Source organism: Dermochelys coriacea, chromosome 3 (assembly GCF_009764565.3).
Source record: "Dermochelys coriacea isolate rDerCor1 chromosome 3, rDerCor1.pri.v4, whole genome shotgun sequence".
Taxonomy (NCBI): domain Eukaryota; kingdom Metazoa; phylum Chordata; order Testudines; family Dermochelyidae; genus Dermochelys; species Dermochelys coriacea.
Window position 1 is genome coordinate 109,795,554 of NC_050070.1, and position 24,380 is coordinate 109,819,933.

The 24,380-nt window shown below is 40.6% G+C and overlaps 1 protein-coding gene across 2 annotated transcripts in view; it reads right to left on the minus strand.

Moving 5' to 3' along the window:
- Positions 1-8,188, minus strand: part of HIVEP2 (HIVEP zinc finger 2) — a 157,615-nt gene extending 149,427 nt beyond the window's left edge. Inside the window, exon 1 of one of the 2 annotated variants that reach the window (XM_038394849.2) lies at positions 7,456-8,188. The gene's annotated coding sequence lies outside the window, so the exon portion shown is untranslated. Of the gene's footprint in view, positions 1-6,811; positions 6,950-7,455 lie in introns of those variants that run through there. The other variant, XM_038394850.2, reaches the window with a different exon arrangement.
- Positions 8,189-24,380: the final 16,192 nt, after the last annotated feature.

A 24,380-nucleotide genomic window follows, 5' to 3' on the forward strand; every position in this document is an offset into this window, starting at 1 on the left:
CTGAACCAAAAAGAGTTAGTACAAATTAACAGAAATTATTTAGAATAGAATATCAGGGTTGGAAGGGACCCCAGAAGGTCATCTAGTCCAACCCCCTGCTCAAAGCAGGACCAAGTCCCAGTTAAATCATCCCAGCCAGGGCTTTGTCAAGCCTGACCTTAAAAACCTCTAAGGAAGGAGATTCTACCACCTCCCTAGGTAATGCATTCCAGTGTTTCACCACCCTCTTAGTGAAAAAGTTTTTCCTAATATCCAATCTAAACCTCCCCCATTGCAACTGAGACCTGATTTGTTTCCTGATAATCCTCCTTTGGATGACTGAAGGAATTTTAGCTTTCTGTGTGATCAGGATCAATCCGTTTCTATTTCAAATTAACACCATTGGGTTACTGTTACATGTCAGCTGACATCATAGTTTCAATTCCCTTTAGCTCTTTGTTTAAAAAAAAAGAATTTCTATTAAACTAAACTATATACATGCAAATTATCTACTTCTTTCCTGTGTATACAGGAAATGTATAACCCTTTATATAGAATTTATGATAATCTTGTTTTAAAAAAAAAAAAACCACTTTCCCGCAACATTCAAACATGGACCCCTCTTACATCAAAGTAAGAATTACAGTGCAACTTTTTTTTCTTTGGCAGCTCATATAAACCAGAAATATTTCTGCCAATGCCAATATAATATAGGTACAGTACCACCTACCACGGTTCTACTCTAGTAAACTTGTATTTTAAAACAGATGGTGCTCAGGACCCGAAATATTTTATAATTCCTTTTTTGAGGGGCTGATGTTGTTTGGATATTGGAAAGTGGCATTTTATGATTCAGTATAAACTTATTAGAACGGAGAGGGTGTCAAAAGTATTTTAACTAAATAAAGCTCCTACTAAATAAAGAAACAAAAATCAGATGTAGTAAAACACACCCAAAATATTCACATAATTAGTCATTAAAACATACCGAGTTAGTTATGGTGTGTGTATCATTTTAAGGAAAATGAGAACTGGCACTGAAACCTGATCTACACAACAGTTAAATTGGTGTGGATACAGTTATAACAGCATGAAGGTAACTTAGGCCAGGTCTACACTACAGACTTCAGCCAGCACAGCTATTTTGGAAGGGTGAAAACAGATGTGATTCCTATTGGCATAGATGTTCTGGAAGAAGTCATTAGTGTAGATGCAGCTAGACCAGCAAAGCTGAGCTTTTATCAAAATAGTTTGTTTCACTCATGAGGAGTGGTTTTACTAAACTGGTGCAAAGCGCAGCTTTGCCAATATACCTGCATCCACAATATGGATGCACAATAAGCTTTGTTGGTACAGTATGCTGATAGTCTTGCACTGGTGCAACACGCCTAGTGCAGACATGGTCTTATATTGGTATAGCTTATTCCTGTAAATTAAGGAGAATAAACTGTACCAGTATAAGGACCTTTATACCAGTGTAACTGCATCCACATTTGCAGGCACTGTACCACTTTATCTATACTGATATAGTTAAAGAAGTACAATTTTTTGTGTCTAGACATTACCTGTGGGGCCCATTTAGAGAAGGTATAGAAAAAATGCATGTGCATATGCCAACTTGTGAAAAATCAACATTGGTAAATTCAGAAATCAACTAGAAGTAAAAGGCCGTATTTTCAACTATGCCTTCAATTCTGTGCCTAGAAAAATGTGGAAAAAAATATATGTCCAAAGCAGCATGAACAAATAGAGATACACAAACAATGAGGTGGGCATAAACAGTTGTTATCCAGACTCCAATCTCATTATAGCAGTATTATGAGATCAGAAACTGACCATTTTTGCAGGTAGACAAATCAGAAGCAAATTAAATTAAGGCCTTTCATCCACATGCAGTCTTATATTTAGGCTATATAAATTGAAGGTGAATATTAAATCACACGGTAAACAAAAATGTTAACATAATTTTAATCTGACAGTCATAATTATTTAGAATATTTTTATTTCTTCTGATTACTTCATATTAGGAGTCATGGAAACACGGGCCAGAATGTCCCCACCCATTTTAATAGTTGTGGGAAGGGTTTTTTGGGGGTCTAAAACAGAATGAGGAATATTTTGCAAAGACATTATAGCGGTTCAATTATATATGTAAACAGAATTAGTGCTCTCACAAATGAACAGGGGTGCATGTTGACACTGTTGGCACTAACTGGTGGCATCCTTGTGCCCTCTTAATAGAAAAGCCAAAAAATGGATGTGGCTGGACACAAACATGCTTTTAACCCACTAACAGTCCTTTCAGGTCAGAATTAAGATACACTGGCAGATTAGCATGGGAAAACTTGTAATACTTGTACTTGCATGGAATATTTACCCTTAGGCTGTCAATCCAGTACTTTACATGAACCCTAAATTCACTAAAGAAAGAAAAAAGGAGTCCTTATCAAATATTCCTTTTTTATGTTTTTGAAATAGAACAATTCCTGAAAATTGCTTAATAAACATATTAATATCAGCAATGATGAAAGAAAGACGACAACACTCTTATTTGCTGATTGTATCCTTTAGAGAGATATTGCTAGTTTGAAATTACCCTATGATAATTTGTAAATTTGTAATTTTCGTAATGAAAAGTAACACCCAAAAATCAATATAACTGAAAGACATTAGTGTAAAATGTTGTTCAGTTTGTGTCTTTAGACAGTTTACCATTTCCCCTGTCGTACCAGATAGTCAGTTCCTCCTTGCTGAAAAGACTCTTATAAACTTAAACAAGCGAGCAAAACAATCATTAAAATAACTATTTGTGATTTTTTTTAAATTCAGAACACACTATTTAAAGGATGTCTTGTCAAAAATAGGATTTTAGAATCAGTTAAAAATTAAGTTGCCTATATCTCTTTAAATTAAAAGCTTACAAGAATCAATTATTTTAATGGCAAAATCTCCTGGCAACTTGTCCTATCTTAATCTAGTAGAAAAGGTATGCAGTCTCTGCATACAACACTTCCCTTCAATTCTCCAAAGAGTGAGTACTTAACTTTTGTAAAAGACTATAACCCATCAAATTTAATAACAGTTATGCATGTCCCTTATGAGGAGAATGGACCTTTAAAATGGCACTTTCACGTTCACTTATTCTGGAAAGAAGAGGTGAATCAGACTGAATAGAACATTCTTTCCTCTATATCCTGACAAGGACACTACCATGAAGATGTATCTGATTTAAGTCATAACTCAATCCAATTGTAAAAGGTTAGCATGCAGGGCTGACTGTTTTATCTTGAACTGAAATTCATGTGCAAACTCAAATAAGAATCATATGGAAGAAGTGTCAGCCATACCCCTCCACTCCCAGGGCTGGATTGATAGCCATCAATATACAGAACCACAGTTTGTTACAACACCCTACCATCCTGCAATCTGAAGTCTGAAAGTTTGATGACCTGCCTTATTTTACAATACTTTACATATCACATAGCTGATCTTATCAATTTGCCACCTACAGTAATACTGTTTAACAGTAGGCATTTTCCCCTAAGAATGAAAATTACAGAATGAAGTATTACAGTATTTAGCAACCGCTTCTGCTATACAGCGATTCCATATTCCAGCTGCCATTCCCAAAATGGTTAGATTCTAAATTAATATCAAGAACTATCTTTGTTAAGGAGTCAGGAAGAAAACATCAAAATGGTACTTGTCACTTTCACTTTTGCTTAAAGCCAATTTGCAATTAGTCCTGCTAATAAATAAATAAAACAAACCAACCAACCCTGGTAAAATGAAAACTTGACTATACAATAAACTTTTTCTTAAAATCAATAGGTACAGCCTATAAATATGAACAGTGACATCACAGTTATTAAAATAAATATGTTCAGCTAGAACCAGTAAACCAAAAGCTAAAAAAGAATGTGCCACCAAGTAATCTAAACACAAATTTAATGCCAAACACTCAGACATATGTACCTACCATTATTCAGCAAGAACCACATGAATGCATATGGGTATCTGTTTTGTCTTCATAGTAACAAGAAGGTTTGTAAACAGATCTCACATAGGAGGAAATCTAGTCACTTGAGAATCTAAAAATCTGTCTTTGTGAAGACCAATTTTGCACTGTTGCCACATAATAGGATTTAGTTGTGTTAATATGTGACTAAATGTCTTCTACTTCTGCCCCAATTCTGTTCTCATTTCACCTCATAATACCAATGGAATTGAAACATGTCACTGTAGCCAGAACTTCTTCCTGTCACTTTTGATAATCCTCAGTAAATGCTATACAAATGTATATTGCATGATGTTAAATACTTGGGAAGATTTTATCAGCTATGTGAAAATTAATGATACGTTGATTTTGTAGCACATCAGTATCATTTACAAAGGTGAAAACCAAACCAACCTAGAGTTCGTTTACAGGAATAAAAATAAAAACCTAAGTGCAAAAATCAGCTCTGTGCGATAAGTAATCTGCATTTACACCGTTAACAGTTTTTTAAAAAAAAAATTAGGCAAAACAACAGAAACCATGTGGAAGATATCAGATCTTCCAATTCCCAAAGTTTCAGAAGTGACTTCCTAACTTCCAAGATGAAGAGAATTTTAAAATATAATTGTAAAAGACCCTGTAAGATAATTTGGAAGTGACGATGTATGTTTGTATATTGCAAACCTAGTAGGTGAAGACTCTGGCACCTTAGTTGTATTAAGCTAACATGTTTACATGTCATTTTCATTATCAAAATACATACGACTCTATACCACGTCCTTACATTAATCTGAAGATTAGATTCCTGTTGAAGTCAATGGGAGTTTAGCCTGAATAAACAGTTTAAGAGTTGGGCCCACTCTCTGCTTTTGTTCTTTGGTAGAACACTTGTTCTTTCAATTTAATAATAATTATTATTTACTTTACCCTACAGTAGCACCAGAACCAAAATCTGGATCAAAGTCTCCTCGTGCTAGATGCTGATGTAAATGATGGTGTCTGTCTGAAGAGCTTAATACAATAATGCACCTAATTATTTGTTTTCTCCTTTGCAGGCCAATTTATTTACTCCCTCCATCATAAACCACAACACAGATTCATTATAAGATCAAGGTAGTAAAAAAGAATTAGTATCCTTAACTCTCTGTGCACACAACTTTTACTACCACTAGTAAGGTATGTAATTATCCAAATTCTAATACTTAAACTTGTTCCATCTCAAAAGAAGAAAAGAAAAAAATGTGTTGAAAGAAATGGAGCTGAATGGCATTTTCCAAGAGTTTCATTTAAATTTTTAATTAAAACTTCTTACCATAAGGACATAATTAACATTTCAAGTCTTTAGTGTTCTTGATTAGTACAATTTTTCTTGATATAATAGAAATAAAATAATACTACTCTGAATATTCCTGTCAGTAAATTAGAAAAATATTGAATTCTTATGGCAGATTAGAGTCAGACCTTAAAAAAAAAAACAAAACAAAAAAAACCAACAGCATCATCATTTATGTGAGGGCAAAACTGAGTTAGATTCCAATAGCACATGGGAACCATAAGAAAACTGAGCAATTCACAGGTTTCAGAGTAGCAGCCGTGTTAGTCTGTATTCGCAAAAAGAAAAGGAGTACTTGTGGCACCTTAGAGACTAAGAAATTTATTAGAGCATAAGCTTTCGTGAGCTACAGCTCACTTCATCGGATGCATTTCACATTACCATTGTAATAGAAATAATGGAAGCAAACCCATGAAGATAGGCTTAGGCCTTGCAGGATGAGGCTTTTTGTTATATCAGTTGCACTAAAATGATTATTCTACATATTCTGCAGAATTATAGATCCTAAGTATATTAAACAGAACAGAAATAGCATCTCCTTCCTCTCTGCTTCAGGTTGTCATTTGTAAAATGGGGATAACAACATTTACTGTACCTATTTCTCAGAGGTGTTGCAAGCAGCGAATAGTGAATGTTTGTGAAGCACTTTGAAAATGTAAAGAACTCCAGACTGTAAATGTGAAGTAATAGTAGCTAAACTAAACCTGGGATTTCCCCTCCAAATATTATTTTCCCATAATTACAGAGATAATATATTCCAAGGAAAACTGTGAGAAACAACTTCAAGAATATCCCTTCCTTCCTTCCTGCTTCACAGTACACAGCTCCCAGAAGGACAGTATCTGGTTGCACTTTACGACTCCCCCCATACACATACATTGCAGCGTTGATGTTTCAAGGTAGGGTCTCACATATTACAAACATGGATGTGCCCGTTACATAATCAGATGCAGCCAGACCGTAGACTCTAGTTATATAATAAATTCATTTCTGCAGCGACAGCCGCCGCTCCCCCCCCCCCCTTGGAAGCCGACTTCCAGCCTCCCTCCCCCAAGGGAACAATGGTCTGTTTAGAATGTGCAAAAGGAGAGCGAGCACATCTGCTTTGATGGCAGCGGCAGCGGCAGCAGCAGCAGCAGGCAGAGCCCCTCGTTAACCCCCTTCCTGTGGCTTTTACACGTCATGGAACATTCCCGGAACGGGCCAACGTTCCACCCACTTCAGGGAACAGGCATCAAGGCGCAGCGCGCAGCACTGCCCCGCACACGCATCCAGCCCCCGCCACCTCCAGCCCGGGTCGCACACGCGCGTTCCCCCGCTCCCCACCCCAATATACGCACAAGGACAAGTCAGGCGCGACAGCCAGCTGAAGCGTCCGTCAAGCTACCCTCTCCTCCCCTCCGCTTCTCTCCCCGCCCAGCCCCTGGGATCATTCCAACAGCAACCCCCCTCTTCCATGCAACCCCCTGCCCCTCCACCGAGCGTCTGCGTACCCCTCCCACCTTGCCATAGGGAGCCCAGCGTGAGAGCCGAGCAGCCGCGTCCCCTCCTGCGAGTGTCTCTCCTTAGAAACCATGCTCATTCCTCGCCACAGGAGGAGATTACGCAAGGCAGCCCGCTGCTAATCTGCATACACTTACATGCTGGGTATTCCCCACATTTCCTAACAGCGGGCCACTAACAAAGACCTCCCCATTCCCCCCCCCCCCGCCCCCGTGCAAGAAGAGGGGAACGGTTCCCAGCATCCGAGGGGAAACGGGCCGGTGATCGCAACAAGCTCGGCACCCCTGGAGAGGCGACTTACCGCGCGGGGGGGTTAACAGCCCCACTGGTTTCTCTCAGTACCCGCCCTCCCATTCTCCACAAGTCCTCCATGGACCCCCGCTGCAGCCAGACAGCCCCCGGGGACACCGCGCACTTGCAAGTTGCTCCACAGACCCTTGCAAGCCTCCGCCTCAAAACACCCAACTTGTCAAGGACTTTTCCTGCTACAGTCGAAATAAATAAATAAATCGCCATTCCACGAGAGCCTTCCCCCCCCCCCCGCGCGCCGCCCCCCAGCACTCGTTCAAAGCGGCCGTCAGCTGGCGCCAGTGACAGGGGCTAGAGAGGGGGAGGGGTCCTTGCAGCAGCAGCTGCTGCTCACCTGGAAAGTCACCGAGCCGGAAGGAGGAAACCCCTCCTGGTGCCCTTGTTGTTGTCGGTTCCGCCGGGGGGGCTCTTGTTGCTCCTTTGCTAAGGTGGTGCCTGGAGCGAGGTGCCCCGCGGCATTGCTTGATATAGAGACAGATCGAGATATCCCGGCAGCCCAGGGGCGTCTGGTTCATAGACTTGTAGCAGGATAGACCATTGCTCTCGGGCTTCCTCGCTCGCTTTAAATGGTGGAGCTTGATTTAAAATAAGAATAAAATCAGGGCGAGAGAGAGGCCGGAGAAGCCGCAGGTTTTTTTTTTCCGGAGGAGGGAGCCTCTCGGAGCTGCAGACAGACTAGGTTATTCCTGGCACCACTTCCCAGAACAGAAGTTACAAGGAGAGAGAGGGGAGAGCTCAGCCAGTGATGTCATCGGATCCCCCAGCGCGTCCCAGGGAGGGAGCGCGAGAGGGAGGGAAGCTGAACCAGAAGATCCAGTTCCAGAGAATGATGGGCTCTCTGTGCCTGTGTGTCTGCGAGAGAGAGAGAGGTGCACTGTGCAGACAGAAAGAGAGGGGGAGGGACGAGGCAGGGCTTCCGAGTGCAAAGCAGCTGCCTCCCCCAGCCAGAGGAGATCTCTGCTTCCCCTCCCCCTCCTTTGAAAAGGGAACTCCCAGGAGAGCCAGTCTCAACTTGCCATGCAAAAGTTGTGCGTCTTCCCAGCTTGAGAATTTCCTTTAAGGATGTGGGATCCTCCTCCCCCCGCCCTTTTTATTTTCCACCTCTTCCACCCCCTCTCCCTCGCCTGGTCAAGATCATGTTATCTGTCAGGAAGAACAAAATAATACCAGAGTTCCTGATGCTGGCTGCATTTCTTGAGCATTTGAACCTGTTTTCTTGCGGTTCCCATCCCCAGTCCAAGTAGCTTGTCTAATGTGTCATGCAATACGTATCTTCAATCACGTCCTGCTTTGCCCCCTACTCCCAAAGGGAAGGTTTATAGGATTCTCAGCAATTATTATGATTACTCTCTAAATGGGATTTTGAAAATATAAAAACAAAACAAATTGCTCAAAGGAGTACTGGCTTTTTCCAGACTTCTCTGATTGCAAATTCAGTGTCTATTTCTAAACTCAGCATGTATTTCCAAAAGAAAATCTTCAGCTTTAAACATTTTCTGGGCTTATTTTGTTTGTTTTAAAATATTTTATTTTCATATCTTTTTATCCAAAGAGTCACTAGAAAACAATTTTAAAAATGAAGTAACTTGTTTAATATATGTATACAAAACAATACAAAACATTGTCAGCTGCAGGGCTCCCTGCTTTCAATGTTAGAGATGGCAGGTGACATTCAACTTAAAGAATACTGGCTGTCATACATGTGAACTTGTTAGCAATATTTCTTTTCAAGGCTGTTGCTCTGAGTTCAGAGGCCTACAGGCTGCAGCAGACAGTGAAAAGGCTGAGACAGGACAAGTGCTCCACTTGTGCCCGATATGGTCTCTGTGGTTCGCTGTTAGCTTAAGTGGTGACCCTGCCAGCCAATGAGGATTCAGAACGTTTTATATCAGCTGCTATTGCTCTCATGTTCTAGGGAGTAAAGGGGGATATGAAGGGCAGGAATAAGAGGGTGGTGCCAATTCATACTATGCTAGAATATCTGTGCCCATCTTTTTTTTAATACAGTTTGTCTCCAATAAGCACATAACTCAGGGGAAAATATTCTGTTGTAGTACTATGTAAAGCAAGAAAGAAACAAAGTGATTTAACTTTATGTTTATTCCACTATTTTTGTTACTACTTCATAAAACAAATCTTTAGTGTTCCAAACCAGTAATTAAATATCGAGAAATAATATCAAAATAAAGCCATATATTTAAATAAAATTCCCTACCTGTGTAGTAATAATATCTTTGATAATTAAACCAGTATGGATATTACAAATCAGTTATTTTTCATCATTTGTGCTCTTGATTTTACCTTTTTGCTCAGAGTAAAACTAAGTTGGCTAGTTTCACTTTTCTTTCTAGGTACTAGCACAATCATCTTAATTGTTTGGCTTCACAGTGCTTGAGCAGAATGTTTATTTTTTTAAATATAATTTATTCTAATTTTCATACTGAAAACTTTTTATTCATATTAGGTTTTATAAACCAATAATGAAAATTCAGGTCCTTGCAAAATTGACATTTTTTCAGTGTTGCCAACTTGCAATGTTATCACAAATCTTGCAACATTTAGTGATTTTCTTAAATCCCCAGCTACTGGAGTCATATGATTAAATGAGAATCTCAGCTTTCATTTAAAAAAGTTTCTCGCCTTTATAATTGCAAAGAAAAGTGAACCCTGAAGACTTAAATACCAGAAGGCAAATAAAAAGAACCCAGTGTTTATTATGTTTAAAGTCTCATGATTTTTAAGCCAGTGTCATGAAGGTCTCTTTCAGTTCTGGATCCAAAGCTGTTTTTGACAAGCTGCATAGCCTACATTTGCAGGGATCCCAATTTGGGAGGGTAGCAGAGAGAGGTCTGTGCATGCTTGCTTCATTCCTCACTCCCTCTTCGCACACCATATTAGGAGGGAGTTTGACTGAATGCGTCTTGACAGAGCCAACACCAGGGGAGGACAGGTGGAAACACTGTCTTGGGTTGGTACTGCAGTTACCTGGCCTAATCTACATTTAAAATTAAATTGGCATAGCTATAGCACTCAGGGGTGTGAAAAATCCACACCCTTGAGCACAGTAGCTATGCCAACCTAACCACGGTGCAGGCACAGTGAGGTTGACCAAAGCATGCTTCTGTTGACCTAGCTACCATCTCTGGGGGAGGTGGTGTTCCTACACTGACAGAAAAACCTCTTCCATCAGGTAGGCTACATCTACATTACAGGATTATGCTAGTACAGCTATAGCACGTTAGCTATGCCACAGTAGTCCCCATAGTTTCGTGGCCTGAGATGCCAGAGCAGATTTTTTCATAAACTGCAACTAGCAGTTTCATGCAGAAGCAGTAAGGGCACCTGAGTCACCTACTCTCTCTCCTTTCCGGGCTCTGTGACAACATTACCTTTACATTTTTACCATTTGGTTTTTAAACAAAGAAGTTGAGTCAAGAAGTAAGAGAATTCCAAAGGATCAGATTTGCAATTTTAAATTATTTAAAATTCACAGTCTCACTAGGATCATTCATTTTTGTCTGTGTGGAAAGTACCGAGTACATCATAGCTGTTGCTACAGTGAAAATAGAATTATTATTATTAATCAGCAGCATTATACACAATTTATTAAACATTGCAATTTATATTAAAATCTGCTCTGCTCTTGGAGCTTACATCATTTATTAGGTTTGAAAACTGCTGCCGCTCCCACAACCAGACAATAGAAAATGACATATTATTTTTCTTACTCTAGTACAATTGAGTTGAAATGTAAAATAACTTTTAAAAATAGCTAACACGTTTAAAGAAATACATTCTTTCATTGAGAAAAACTACCTGATCTCTTTGATCTTACCCTGTGCACTTGAAGACCAGACTACTTTGTCATCAAGCTACTATTAGATAAATAATAGTATTAGTACAATTACTCCATTTGTAGAAAGAAGCTGATGATATTTACCTGCTTCAACATAGTTATTGTGTGGCTAAATAAATCCAAATGTATAAACTTATCTGATGGCCTCAAAAGGAAGAGGTGCAAATTATTAGTAGTTTTATTATTAGTCCTCAACGAACTGTGTTTTTTCTTGGGGACTGGATGGTTCAGGAAACTAATGGGATATGAAACTTTGGTTAATAGGAATCCAAATCAATAAACCAATGTTAATAGAAATAGCTTTATATTATTATTTTAATGTATTATGTATTGTTTGTGTTTATACTTCCTTCTCTTTTCCTTCACTCCTTTTTTCCCCTTCAGTTGACTATATTTTGGTGCATCTTATCCTCCTCCTTTTTCTGTTTTCCCACTCAGGGTTCCCTCAAACCCACACAATCCACTCACACCCACATATCCATTCACACACTGTCCCTCAGGCCTATAAAGGCACCTACTCACACAACTGGGGATGTCTTTCCGATGCTGGGGGGGAGAAGGGGGAGGTATAGTATGTAGTTCCTGTCTCTATAAGAGAAGGGGCTGCTGTAGCCTTTTCTTTTTCTCCTTGAGGAGAGAGGCATTGAGCTAGATCTTAGGCTCAGGGCACTGATCTGCACTCAGTTTACTGTCCTTAGTTTAATCTTAGACCAGGCAGTGACCTGGGCTGAAATCAGCCACTCATGCGTTCTGCTGGAGATGGGGACAAAGGAGAGGGAGCTGCAGTTGGAAGTAGGGAGAAAGGAAGGAGCAGAATCGGTCAATAGCTGCTCTGAGGACAGAAACAGGGAAGAGAGGGCACTAGAATCCTGGGAAGGGCAGAGGGAGGGAGCAGCCAAAAGGAAAGTAATTGTTTATATTTGTCTCCCACCTGCCATAGGTAGCAGCAGGGTCTCTCCATGGAGCATTGCTTGCTCAGGTGACTGGGGGTATTTTTATTCATATAAACATGTAATCTTTTTATGAATGCTTATAAACTCTTGTGTATAGTTATATCTATTGGCAGTGAGTTCCACTAGTCAATTATTCATGATGTTAAAAAACGTTTCCCTTTATCAGTTTTAGATGTGTTGCTTTTCATTTTGATTGAATGCCACCTTGTTCTTGTATTAAGAGAATGTAACCAGATGCTCCCAATTTACCTTCTCTAGTCCATTCATTATTTTAAGCAACTCTATTATAACCTTTCTTACCTATGCACTCGCTAATCTAAATACTACTAATTTTTCCTCATATGGAAGTTTTTCCATGACTTTTCCACATAAGAGGATGAAGTCACAATGAAGCAGATCTTTATGCAAGACATTACTTGGAGCTCACCCTCAAACGGTGTGGAAGAGGACAAAAGTGAAGGTATTTAGCTTCCCACTGTGTGTAAAATAATAGTGGAAGAGGGCTTAGTAGAAGGGATGTGCTTCTTAGCGTATGCGCAACGTGCCTCAGGTGGCACTTGACCAGGATTCATCACCAAATTTGGGCTGCTGGTTGGATCATTAGCTTCCCCAGCCTGGGTCGGGGATTGACTGGGAGTGCGATGTGAATGCTGATCCATGCGCCCAAAGGATGTGCTTTCCTTATGGTAAAGAATTAATGGAACCACTTCCTGGAGGAAAATGTTTCTCTGAGATGTTTATTCAAAAATATGATTTCCTTTTGCAAAAATCTATATCTTTACTTAAAAACATATCCAGGGGCAGAACTAACTTGTTATGTATGAATATCTGTAACTTGATAGTAACACATCACCATTTGACACGGTGTTTAGGAAAAAAAATGAGAGGGGGCAGAGATTTTTGAAAACTGTAATTATAGATATTGGTCCTTTCAGGACTTTTTAAGGCCCACGAATATTGGAAAAATTTTGAATAATGTAACTTTTACTCTTCACATTTTTTCTTAGCTAATTAGCAAGCTGGATAGGAGAATGTGCAGTCAGCACTGTCTATTCTGCCAAGCCATTAAGAGCACTTCTAATTTAAAATAAATTAATCCCTTGAGTGCCACCATCATCTTGTCTTTGATCTTGCGTTTTAATATCAGAATCAGATTAGTTTTTTTTTTTAAATCCTTATTTTCGAGCTGTCAAGGTTCCTTCCCCATTCTGAACTCTAGCGGACCTGCATGAAAAACTCCCAAGCTTATTTTTACCAGCTTAGGCTAAAACTTCCCCAAGGTACAAACTATTTTACCTTTTGTCCCTGGACCTTATTGCTGCCACCACCAAGCGTCTAACAAATATAACAGGGAAAGAGCCCACTTGGAAACGTCTTTCCCCCCAAAATTCCCCCAAGCCCTACACCCCTTTCCTGGGGAAGGCTTGATAAAAATCCTCACCAATTTGCAAAGGTGAACACAGACCCAAATCCTTGGATCTTAAGAACAATGAAAAAGCAATCAGGTTCTTAAAAGAAGAATTTTAATTAAAGAAAAAGTTAGTTAATTAAAGAATCACCTCTGTAAAATCAGGATGGTAAATACCTTACAGGGTAATCTGATTCAAAACATAGAGAATTCCTCTAGGCTAAACCTTAAGTTACAAAAGGACACAAAAACAGGAATATACATTCCATTCAGCACAACTTATTTTATCAGCCATTTAAACAAAACAGAATCGAATGCATATCTAACTAGATTGCTTATTAACTCTTTACAGGAGTTCTGACCTGCATTCCCGCTCTGGTCCCGGCAAAAGCAACACACAGACAGAGAAAACCCTTTGTTCCCCCCCTCCAGCTTTGAAAGTATCTTGTCTCCTCATTGGTCATTTTGGTCAGGTGCCAGTGAGGTTGTCTTAGCTTCTTAACCCTTCTCAGGTGAAAGGGTTTTTCCTCTGGCCAGGAGGGATTTAAAGGTGTTTACCCTTCCTTTTATATTTATGACACGGGCATTAAAAAAAATTTCCCCTGTCAACATCCACACTATGCTAACAGGCACAGGTCACTTCTCTCTCTCTTTTTCTTTTCAAATGAAACAGTTCTCAGATTTATTTTGCAAATCGTATTCAATCATTTTTTTCAGTTTTTCTTAGCACAGATGAAGTAAGAGCTTGCCAAATGATTTAACAACATCTGAGTTATATAACCTTAACAATTAAATGGATTTATTTTTTAAAGCTTAACTACTTACATTCTCGTTAGTACCTGATATCCTCTCATTAGTAGTCTTCTCAAACAGACAACTTCAATTTTTAGAATATCTTCATTCCAAAGAATCCCAGAGGGCTTTTTATCTAGAGAGAGAATTTCACTTATTTTTGGGGTGGAACATTGCACACAGTAATACTGCCTGACAATTTGAGGATAGGTGAAGATGAATACCATACCCACTTGAAATGGCATGGGGAATTTAGAGAGGAAAAATTAAAATTGCTCAAACAAATCAGTGGAATTTTCACCATATTACTGAGGCTAATACTATTACTCTTCTGAAACATGACATGGGACTCTTAACGAGCACACGTGGTTTGACCTTGGTTTTACATTTCATGATATTTCCCACAGCACAATGCCCTTTAATACTATGCTGATGCATTGGTTCAGTACTGTCTCAGAGGGAAGTGTGCCACCTACTGAATGACCTATGCTACTTGCTACAGCAGAAGAGGGCTTTCTTTGAAGGTAGCCCATTCAAGCACTGACCACTGACACTGCTTAGTTTGTGAAAGCTAATAAACTCAACCAAACCCCAATAGGAATCTCTACCAACATGAACAAAGGTATTACACACTGATTCAGTCCTTCACTTGTAGCAGTTGTAGTAACAGTGTAGTTTGAAATAAAATGAAATTCTTGGTTCTGAAAGCCGATATAAAAGTTGTGCCTTCTAACATTGCTGCTGCTGCAGCTGCAGCTGCAAGAGTGCTAAGTCTCAAAAATGAATTCTGTAACTGCAAAAAACTCAAATACTAAAATTCCACTATGATTTCCACATCAACTGGATGTGCCGGTGTACCGACCTTGAAGGTATTTGCTAGCTATGTGTCCTAACAAATTAGGGAACACCCTCTCTTGCTTCATTGTCAGATAGTAGTTCCCTTTGTGTACTTTCTGCAATTACTCATTTGATTGGGCAAGAACAAGGGAAACTCCCCTCAAGGGCTGTCATAATCTGTTAAAGGCACCTAGAAAGTTTCCTGTGGTTACCTGCATCTTATGTTATTAGGTAACTCTGCAGAATGTGTCATTCTGGACTCAGAGTAGCAGCCGTGTTAGTCTGTACCTGCAAAAAGAAAAGGAGTACTTGTGGAAATTTGTTAGTCTCTAAGTACTCCTTTTCTTCATTCTGGACTATTACTGAAACATTATAATGACATCTTGAAAAAAAAGTGGCACATATTTATGGTTTATTATCCTTTTAGCAGCTTGTACTTATTTGACCTTTTACTTATATAAAGTACAGTAGGATTTTAAGGTCGTTGTACCATCAGTAGATTTAAATATATAATTAAATAGCAGATGTTAGTTCAATTTGGAAGACCCGATGATTCAAGATATTCGTTATGGGAACCTTTCACTTCTAAGTCATCAATCCAAATACAGTTCATATATGTGGTGGCAAACCTTGAGCATATAAATCCTGATTCACTGAAATTCTTGGTTATCAGGACATAAGTCTTTAAGAGATGGTCACACACAGTTAGTTAAAAAACTTTTTCATAAAAGTTCTACATCCACATTTTGAAAATATAAGAAATTTCCATCAGCTTTCTGCAGCAAATAAGTCTTTATATGTTAATCGTCCTTTAATATATGACAGTCTTTCACCATAATTGAGGAATAAAGACACCAGTATTAAAATGGTGGAAATGTGTTAAAATATATTTCAATTCAAAAATAGCTTTTTTTCAAAAATATAAGCTTTTGTGAAAACATTTTAGCTTTTTTAAAATTTTCTATTCTGCTACATTTTTCAGCAGAAGCTTTTGATGAAAAATTCAGCTTTTTCTTCCAATTATTTTTTTATTCTGAGAGTGTAACAACAGATACAGTTGCAAAATATATTTTACATTCCCTTCTTTTGAAACAGAAACATTAAAATAAATCTGGCATTTAAAAAAAACCCCTGTAATTGTGTAGGTTTCAGAGTAGTATCCGTGTTAGTCTGTATCCGCAAAAAGAAAAGGAGTACTTGTGGCACCTTAGAGACTAACAAATTTATTTGAGCATAAGCTTTCGTGAGCTACAATTCACTTCATCAGATGCATTCAGTGGAAAATACAGTGGGGAGATTTATATACAAAGAGAACATTAAACAATGGGTGTTACCATACACACTGTAATGAGAGTGATCAGGTAAGGTGAGCTATTACCAGCAGGAGAGCGGTGGGGGCTGGGGGAGCGGGGAAAAACCTTTTGTAGTGATAATCAAGATGGGCCATTTCCAGCAGCTGACAAGAACATCTGAGGAACATTGGGGGTGGGGGGGAATAAACATGGGGAAATAGTTTTACTTTGTGTAACTATTTCCCCATGTTTATTTCCTCCCCCTCACCCCCACCCCACCCCCGTTCCTCAGATGTTCTTGTCAACTGCTGGAAATGGCCCACCTTGATTATCATTACAAAAGGTTCTCCCTCCCCCCCACTCTCCTGCTGGTAATAGCTCACCTTACCTGATCACTCTCATTACAATGTGTATGGTAACATCCATTGTTTCATGTTCTCTATGTAAATAAATCTCCTCACTGTATTTTCCACTGAATGCATCCGATGAAGTGAGCTGTAGCTCACGAAAGCTTATGCTCAAATAAATTTGTTAGTTTCTAAGGAGCCACAAGTACTCTTTTTTTTTTTTGGTAATTGTGTATTGATTTTGCTAGGAATTGGCCAATTCTAGTATTTAAAACACCAACGTAAAAATCTCTTTTCTGAATGCCAGAGGTTTATAAATGTGAAATATTAAGGACAACAAACTTCTGTATTAGTTGAAAATATTTTGGACTTGTTATGATAGTTTGTAATATATTTTGTAGTTTATAATCCATACATCATTCAGCTGTAATAAACTGATATGGAAAAGAAATGAGTCATCAATCCTATTCAGGAAGTACATTTCTAATCTATTGATACATGACAGTTGCCAATTAAGCAGCAATCTGCTCCTTATAAAGATAAGATATGTTTTAAAACTACATATTTTAATAATAGTTTTTAAATGTTAAAAATATTGTACACTGTAATGGAAACAACACTTCTCTAATGAAATATTCAACATCACTTAGGACCTGATTAAATGGGAGTTGAATATGGTCTTTATAGTGCAGTCAATTTAGCAAGGCCCCAATTCAACAAAGTACTAAAGTACTTATTTCTAGTCTAGTGCTGAAAACACTTGCTACTGGTATAATGATTGTGTCCCATAAAGGAATTACTAAGCAGTCTGTTCTGCTTTGGACAACTAGAACAGGTCACATAACGGACCCTAACATGTTATATGTTCATTCAGTATAGACTGAATCAAGCTCCTGTGTACTGTGGGTCAAGATCCTTTGCCACTGCAGCTCTCTGGTGAAACAGGCTGGAAATTATGTGACAGCTTCATTTAAATTATTATTTTTAAATGAACAACAAAATGAGGATGGATGTCATGGCAAATTGTTTGGAATGCACAGGACCCTGGAATGTTTGTATAGATCAGATACTAGAACTAGTGAAAAGCAGAGAAGAAAACAGGCACAAAATTATAGAAATTTTCTCCCAATTTTCACTTACTGTCAAGGTTCCTTCCCCACTCTGAACTCTAGGGTACAGATGTGGGGACCTGCATGAAAACCCCCTCAGCTTATTTTTACCAGCTTAGGTTAAAACTTCCCCAAGGTAAAAACTATTTTACCTTTTGCCCTTGCACTTTATTGCTGCCATCACCAAGCTTCTAACAGATATATAACTGGGAAAGAGCCTGCTTGGAAATGTCTTTCCCCCCAGAATCCTCCCCAAACCCTTCACCCCCTTTCCTGGGGAAAGCTTGATAAAAATCTTCACCAATTTGTACAGGTGAACACAGACCCAAATCCTTGGATCTTAAAAACAATGAAAAAGCAATCTGGTTCTTAAAAGAAGAATTTTAATTCAAGAAAAAGTAAAATCAGGATGGTAAATACCTTACAGGGTAATCAGATTCAAAACATAGAGAATCTCTCTAGGCAAAACCTTAAGTTACAAAAAGACATAAAAACATTCCATTCAGCACAGCTTATTTACCAGCCATTTAAATAAAAGGAAATCTAACACATTTCTAGCTAGATTACTTATTAACAAATTCTAATACTCCATTCCTGTTCTGTTCCCAGAAAAAGCATCACACAGACAGAGAGCGCCTTTGTTTCCCCCCCCCCCAGCTTTGAAAATATCTTGTCTCCTCATCGGTCATTTTGGTCAGGTGCCAGCGAAGTTATCCTAGCTTCTTAACCCTTTACAGGTGAAAGGGCTTTTCCTCTGGCCAGAAGGGATTTTCAAGGTGTTTACCCTTCCCTTTATATTTATGGCACGCCCCCGAAATCACAGATAGGGTGAAACGCTGGCTGTGATTTCTTCCTGGAGCTCTAGGAGAAAACAGAGTTAATAAGACAGATGCACGTCTAAATATACTACCAAGTATATAAAGACTAACAATATTTTCCATATCTCAAGGACAACTTTAACCAGTTGATTCTGGGAAACTTTCACAGGAGAGTGCATCAGCCACTTTTTAGAAGCTCCTGAGATGTGTTGGATGTCGAAATTAAAATCTTGGAGAGCTAAACTCCACCAAATAAGTTTTTTGTTATTTCCCATGGCGGTATGAAGTCACCGTAGCGCAGCATGGTCGGTTTGCAGGTGGAAAACGCCGTCCCCAAACATAGGGGCCTAGCTTTTCCAGAGCATACACAATGGCGTAACATTCTTTTTCACTGACTGACCAGTTGTTTTCTCTCTCAGACAACTTCTTGCTGAGAAACACTACAGGGTGGAATTCTTGATCTGGTCCTTCCTGCATTAAAACTGCTCCCACACCACGCTCAGATGCATCTGTGGTTACTAGGAACGTTCTGTCAAAGTCTGGGGCCCTTAGTACAGGGTGAGACACGAGTGTTGCTTTAAGCTGGTTAAAGGTCTTCTGACACTCTTCGGTCCACTGAACGGCATTTGGCTGTTTCTTTTTGGTTAGGGGCGGCGATTTGGCTGAATTGTGGTACAAATCGCCTGTAATAACCGGCCAAGCCTAAGAAGGATTGAACCTGTTTCTTTGACTTTGGGACAGGCCACATTTGGATAGCATCCACTTTGGCCTGTAGGGGGTTGATCGTTCCTTGACCCACCTGATGTCCACAGTAAGTCACTCTGTTTAGGCCTATTTGACATTTCTTAGCCTTAACCGTTAGTCCTGCCTCCCTTATGCGCTCAAAGACTTTTTGTAGATGTTCCAGATGTTCTGCCCAGGAATCCAAAAATATGGCCACATCATCAAGGTAGGCGATGCATATTCTCCTAATCCCGCTAGGAGACCATCTACAAGTCTTTGGAAGGTGGCGGGTGCATTCTGCAGCCCGAAAGGGAGTACATTAAATTCATACAGCCCAACGTGTGGTGAAGGCTGACCTTTCCTTGGCAGATTCATCTAGCGGTACCTGCGAGTACCCCATGGTTAAATCCAAGGTAGAGATGAACTGGGCCCGTCCCAGTTTCTCCAATAGTTCATCTGTGCGTGGCATTGGATAGTTGTCTGGGCGAGTTACAGCATTTAGTTTACAACAGTCCACGCAAAAACGTATCTTCCCATGTGGTTTGGGAACTAGAACCACTGGAGATGCCCACGCACTGCCAGAGAGGTGGATTACACCCATCTGTAACATATCCTGGATCTCCTATTCTATTGCAGTTTTAACTTGAGGAGACACCCGGTAAGGTTGGGCTTTAATTGGGTGAGCATTACCTATGTCAATGGAGTGGAATGCCTGTTCAGTCAGCGCTGGGGTGGCTGAGAACGTCGGCGCGTAGCTAATGCACAGTTCCTGGATCTGCTGTCGCTGCATACGCCCAAGAGTCATGGAGAGGTTCACCTCTTCCACGCCACCAGCACTTTTCCCTTCGTAGTAGACACCTTCAGGCCACTCAGCGTCATCTCCTCCCTGGGCTGTAAACTGACAAACCTTTAATTCTCTGGAATAAAAGGGCTTTAGAAAATTAATATGGTATACCTTAGGCTTTCGGTTGGAGGTGGGGAATGCTATGAGATAATTAACAGCTCCCAGGCACTCCTGGACCATGAATGGCCCTTCCGACGACGCTTCTATTTTATGGGCCTGGAGCACCTTTAAGACCATGACATGGTCCCCTACTTTGAAGGAATGTTCTCTGGCATGTTTATCATACCAGGCTTTTTGCTCTTTTTGAGCATCATGTAGGTTTTCTTTAGGAAGGTTAGAGAGGTTCGGAGGGTGTTTTGGAGGTTGGTTACAAAGTCCAGAATGTTAGTTCCTGGAAAAAGAAAAGGAGTACTTGTGGCACCTTAGAGACTAACAAATTTATTAGAGCATAAGCTTTCGTGAGCTACAGCTCACTTCATCAGATGCATCCGATGAAGTGAGCTGTAGCTCACGGAAGCTTATGCTCTAATAAATTTGTTAGTCTCTAAGGTGCCACAAGTACTCCTTTTCTTTTTGTGAATACAGACTAACACGGCTGCTACTCTGAAATCTGTCATTAGTTCCTGGAGAAGGTGTAAATCCCTCCCATTGCTTCTTCACCAACTGTAATGGCCCCTTAACCTCGCGGCCATATACAAGTTCAAATGGTGAAAACCCTAAACTGGGATGTGGTACAGCTCTGTAGGCAAAGAGCAACTGCTGCAACACTAGGTCCCAATCATTGGAGTGCTCATTTACGAATTTACTATCCTGGCCCCTAAAGTTAAACTTCTCCACCATGCCATTTGTTTGATGGTGGTAAGGAGTGGCAACCAAATGATTTACCCCATGAGCTTCCCAAAGGCTTTCTATAGTTCCTGCCAGGAAATTAGTTCCTGCAATTGTGAGGATGTCGGAGGGCCAACCTACCCTGGCAAAAATGTCTGCTAGTGCCTGGCATACACTTTTAGCCCTGGTGTTGCTTAGAGCTACTACTTCCAGCCATCGGGTGGCAAAATCCATGAAAATCAGTATGTATTGCTTTCCTCTGGGTGTCTTTTTCGGAAAAGGACCCAGATATCCACAGCTACTCGCTGAAATGGAACTTCAATGATGGGGAATGGCTGGAGAGGGGCTTTGACCTGGTCTTGGGGTTTTCCCACTTTTTGGCATACCTCACAAGACCAGACATAGGTAGAAACATCCTTGCCCATTCCCTCCCAGTGGAATGACCTCCCCTTTGGTCCTGTTCACCCCAGCTTGGCCACTAGGATGATCGTGGGCTAAACTCAAGAGCTTGACCTGGTACTTAGTTGGAACAACCAACTGTCTCTGAGGATGCCAGTCTTCCTAGTGTCCACCAGAAAGAGTTTCCTTATATAAAAGTCCTCTTTCTGCAATAAACCTGGATCGATTAGAAGAGCTGAGAGGCAGTGGGTTGCTCCGTGCTACCATCCAAGCTCTCTGGAGGCTTTCATCTGCTTCCTGTTCGGTCTGAAACTGTTCCCTTGATGCTGAAGACATCAGTTCCTCATTGGATTGTAGACCTATTCTTGGTCCCTCTGGAAGCGATGTAGAGGATGGGGCTGTTTCCGTTGACTGAACCGCTCTCCGCTGGTGCACTATATTGAGGTTCGGGCTCCAGCTGAGCCTCTTGTGTAGGGTTATCGGCTGCTACCAGTTCAGTTTTGGTGGGGCCTTCTGGTGTTGTACTGGATTCAGTGCTGGCAATGGGTCTGGTGCTAGTTGTTCTGCCGGTTCCAGTTCTGGGATTGGCTCTGTCCGGGTCTCTGGGACTGGATCCACTACTGCTGTTGCAGACATTGGCCTGGGGTCCGGGTTCATCACCTCTGACCAGGTCCTGGTAGAAATTTCCGGAACAGAGCTAGGCGTGACGGCTTGCTTAGCCTGACTGCGGGTGAGCATTCCCACCCTCTTGACTAGCTTCACATGATTGGCCAAGTCTTCCCACAACAGCATGGGGATGGGATAATCATCATAGACTGCAAAAGTCCACTGTACTGGACAGGCAACTTGGCCATAGGCAAATTAAAAGAGTTGGACTTGAAGGGTTGAATCGTCACTTGGATCTCTGGGTTGATTAAATTGGGGTCCACTAAGGAAGCATGGATAGCCGACACTTGTGCTCCGGTGTCCCTCCACGCGGTGACCTTCTTCCCGCCCACACTCACCATTTCCCTCTGCTCCGAGGGTATCTGGGAGATATCTGGGCCTGAGGACCTCTGGTGTGATTCTGCAATGAACTGTAATCTGTTGGGGTTCTTGGGGCAGTTGGCCTTTACATGCCCTGGCTTGTTACACTTAAAACATCGTCCAGCTGACGGGCCACTGGGGCAAGGTGGGTTGCTGGAGAATGGTGTGGCGGGACGATAAGGTGGCTGGAGGGTTCCTTGGGGGGGCAGCCCAAGGCCCCAACTACCCCGGTAGTAAGGTGTGGTCTGAGGTTGTCCCTTCTGGTATCCGCTCCAACTGCGACCATTTTTTTTCTTTTCTGCCACCTCCACTCATTTGGCTCCAATCTCCCCCGCCTCGATTACAGCTTTGGGCTTCCCATCTAGGATGTATCTTTCTGTTTCCTCAGGAACACCCTCTAAGAACTGTTCCATTTGCATTAGGAAGGACAAATCTTCTGGAGATTTAACACTTGCTCCTGATATCCAGGCATCCCAATGTTTCACAATGTGGTAGGCATGTCAGATAAATGACACGTCTGGTTTCCACCTTAGGGCTCTGAACTGCCGACAAGAATGGTCGGGTGTTAGTCCCATTCTGACTCTCGCCTTGGTTTTAAACAATTCATACTTGTTCATGTGTTCCTTAGGCATTTCAGCTGCCACCTCAGCTAAGAGTCCACTAAGCTGCGGCCTCAGCTCTACCACGTATTGGTCTGTAGAGATGCTGTACCCAAGGCAGGCCCTTTCGAAGTTTTCTAAGAAGGCCTTGGCATAATCGCCTGCCTTATAGGTGGGGAACTTTCTGGGATGGGAAGTGGTACCTGGAGAAGGATTGCTAGAGTTTGTTGGTATATTCTGCTGAGCCTTTGCCTTCTCCATCTCTAGTGCATGCTTCCTCTCTTTTTCCTTCTCCTCCAGTTTTGTCCCTTGCCTCCATAGCTCTCCTGTAGGCAGCTTCTAGGGCTTTTTCTGCCTCTTTCGCTGCCTCCGGTCTGATTAACTCCAATTTGTGTTGTGTCTTGGTTTCTGTTATCTTTGCCTCTCTGTTTTTAACTAACTTTACACCCGAGAGTTAGAAATAATAAAAAAAAAAACAAACAAAAAACAAAAACTTGGCTTGTAAAATTTTGCTGTGCTGTAATATGATACCGATATTCTCTGACAGTGATTGTCAGCCTACAGAAAAAATCCTTTAAAAACAAACAAAAAAAAAAAACCTAACACCTTTGTCTCCAGACAAATTGACAGAAACCCCCTCTAGTTGCTCTTAAGTTTAAAAAAAAACTTCTTCAGGTCTGTGAAGACTTGTGAATTTTCCTGCAGGAGGTTAACTACCATGCCTTTAGGTAGAGAAAACTCCAGCTCACAAAAGGCAATTCCCTTTTATCTCTGCTCTGGCTCCCAAGCAGAGACCAAAAAAAAAAAAAAACAACTCTAACTGCTTTCAGCTTAAAACCTGCTTTCCAGCAGCCCAAAGGGAAAAAAAAATATTTCCTTTTAAAATCTGTGCTTCTGGTTCAAAAAATCTCAAATTGATCTCAAAATGATTTCAAGTTAATCCCACCGCTCTGCCACCATGTCACGGTTCTTTCCCCACTCTGAACTCTAGGGTACAGATGTGGGGACCTACATGAAAACCCCCTCAGTTTATTTTTACCAGCTTAGGTTAAAACTTCCCCAAGGTAAAAACTATTTTACCTTTTTCCCTTGCACTTTATTGCTGCCACCACCAAGCTTCTAACAGATATATAACTGGGAAAGAGCCTGCTTGGAAATGTCTTTCCCCCCAAAATCCTCCCCAAACCCTACATCCCCTTTCCTGGGGAAGGCTTGATAAAAATCCTCACCAATTTGCATAGGTGAACACAGACCCAAACCCTTGGATCTTAAGAACAATGAAAAAGCAATCAGGATCTTAAAAGAAGAATTGTAATTAAAGAAAAAGTAAAAGAATCACCTCTGTAAAAATCAGGATGGTAAATACCTTACAGGGTAATCAGATTCAAAACATAGAGAATCCCTCTAGGCAAAACCTTAAGTTACAAA